Source organism: Panthera tigris, chromosome D1 (assembly GCF_018350195.1).
Source record: "Panthera tigris isolate Pti1 chromosome D1, P.tigris_Pti1_mat1.1, whole genome shotgun sequence".
NCBI lineage: Eukaryota > Metazoa > Chordata > Mammalia > Carnivora > Felidae > Panthera > Panthera tigris.
Genome location: NC_056669.1, coordinates 77,602,271 through 77,604,926, shown reverse-complemented (window position 1 = coordinate 77,604,926; position 2,656 = coordinate 77,602,271).

Below are 2,656 nucleotides of genomic sequence, written 5' to 3'. Positions count from 1 at the left end.
TGTCAACACAAAGCCAGATGAGGGGCTTGAACTCAGACTGCGAGATCAGGACCTGAGCCAAAGTCGGAAGTTTAACCAACTGAGCCACCCAGGCGCCCCTTAACACATTTTTAAGTGCGCGGTATAGTTTGTTAACTATAGGCCCTCTGCTGTACAGGTCTCTAGAATGAATTCATCTTGTATAACTGAAAGTTGACACCAATTGAACAACTCCTCATCTCCATGCACCAATCCCTGGTAACTACTATTATATTCTCTGCTTCTTTAGTTTTGACTATTTTAGATAACTCATGCAATATTTGTACTTGCTTATTTCACTTAGCATAATGTCCTTGAGGTTCATCTATGTTGTTGGAAATGGCATAATTTCCTTTTGTTTTTTTTTTTTTTTTTTGAGAGAGAGAGAGAGAGACAGCGAGCATGTGTGCTCAAGCAGGGGCGGGGGGGGGGGGCGGAGAGAGGGAGGAAGAGTGAGAATTTCAAGCAGGCTCCACATCCAGCACAGAAGCTGACATGGGTTTCAATCTCACAAACTGTGAGATCATAACCTGATCCAAAATCAAGAGTCAGACACTTAACTGACGCCACCCTGATGCCCCTCCTCTTTTCAAGGCAGAATAATATTCCATTGTTTGTATATACCACCTTTTCCTTACGCGTTCATATGTCAGTGGACATGTGGGTTGTTTCCAAAACTCGGCTATTGGGAATAGCGCTGCAGTGAACGTGAAAGCATGGATACTTTTTAGGGATCCTGATTTCAATTCTTTTGAGCATATACCCAGAAAAGGGATTGATGGATCATATGGTAGTTCTACTTTTTTTTAAGTTTTTATTTATTTATTTATTTATTTATTTATTTATTTATTTATTTATTTATTTTCGAGAGACAGAGTGAGCAGGCGAGGGGCAGAAAGAAAGGGATCCAAAGAGAATCCCAAGCAGGCTCCTCACTGCCAGCACAGAGTCCAATATGGGGCTTGAACTCACAACCTGTGAGATCATGACCTGAGCCAAAATCAGGAGTTGGACACTCAAATGACTGAGCCACCAGGTGCCCCTGTAGTTCTATTTTTAATTTCTTGACTGTTTTCTATAGTGGTGGCACAATTTTACATTCCCAATAGTGTAAAACAGTTACGATTTCTCTACATCCTAATTATTATTTATCTTTTTGTTTTGTTTTGTTTCTGTTTTTTTTTTTTTTGTTTGTTTCTGCTGTGTGAAAGACATGTAAAGAGAATGAGAAGATAAGCCACAGGTAAGAAGACAGTATTTGCAAAAAGCTATATCTGATAAAAGACTATATTGTACAATATATACAAAGAACACTTAAAACTCAAAAATAAGAAATAAACAACCTGATTTAAAAATGAGACAAAAACCTTAACAGACACCTCACCAAAGAAGATATAGAGATAGCAAGTAAGGCTATAAAAAGATGATCCACATCATATATCATCAGGAAAATGCAAAAACAGAAAACAAAACAAAACAAAAAACCACAATGCAATTACCACTACAAACCTATTAGAATGGTCAAAATCTAAAACACTGACAACATAAAATGCTGACAAGGATGTAGAACAACAGGAACTCCCATATCTTCCTAATGGGAATGCAAAATGGTACATCCATTTGGAAATGAGTTTGGCAGTTGTTACAACACTAAACCTACTTTTACATATGATCCAGCAATTGTGCTCCTTGATACTTACCCAAAGGAACTGAAAACTAGGCCCACATAAAAACCAGCACACAGGTGTTTATAGTCGCCTTATTCATGATTGCCAAAACTTGGAAGCAACCAAGATGTCCACAGTAGGTTAATGGATAAACAAACTATAGTACATCCAGACAATGGAATATTGTTCAGCACTAAATAAGAAATGAGCTATCAATCCATGAAAAGACACGAAGGAAACTTAAATGCTTATTACTAAGTGATAGAAGCCAATCTGAAAAGGTTTCATACTGTACAATTCCAACTGTATGATTCTACAAAAGGTAAAACTATGGAGATAGTAAAACATACACACACACACACACACACACACACACACACACATTGGTTTCCAGGGTTTGGGTGGGAGAGGGCAGGGATGAAGAGAACACAAAGGACTTTTAGGGCAGTGAATATAATGGTAAATACACATCATTGCATATTTGTCCAAACTAATAGAATGTTCAACACTAAGAGTGAACCCTAATGTAAACTCTGGTTTGGGTGATTATAGAGTGCCAGTATAGGTTCATCAATTGTAACAAATGTCCCTGTCTGGTGAGGGATGTTGATAATGTGGAAAGCTATGCATATACGTGGGTAGGGAGTATACAAGAAATTTCTGTATTTGTACCTTGCCCTGCAACTTTGCTGTGAACCAACAACTTCTCTAAAAATTAGTCTTTGTTTAAAAAATGCTATTTAAGTTCTTTCTGAGAAAGCAGTAGGGGTGTAAGAGAAAGGGAAGCACAAAATACATGTAGATTTTAGATAACAATGTATAACATATGAACATTAATAACATAATTAGATTTCAGAATTCTTTCTTGCTTTTTTCCTTTAATTTTAATTACTTCACTTTCATTCAGTTGTAGTTACTTTAACACATTCAAAATTAGCTTAGTTAATAAAGCGGGGACTAGTCTTAAATTT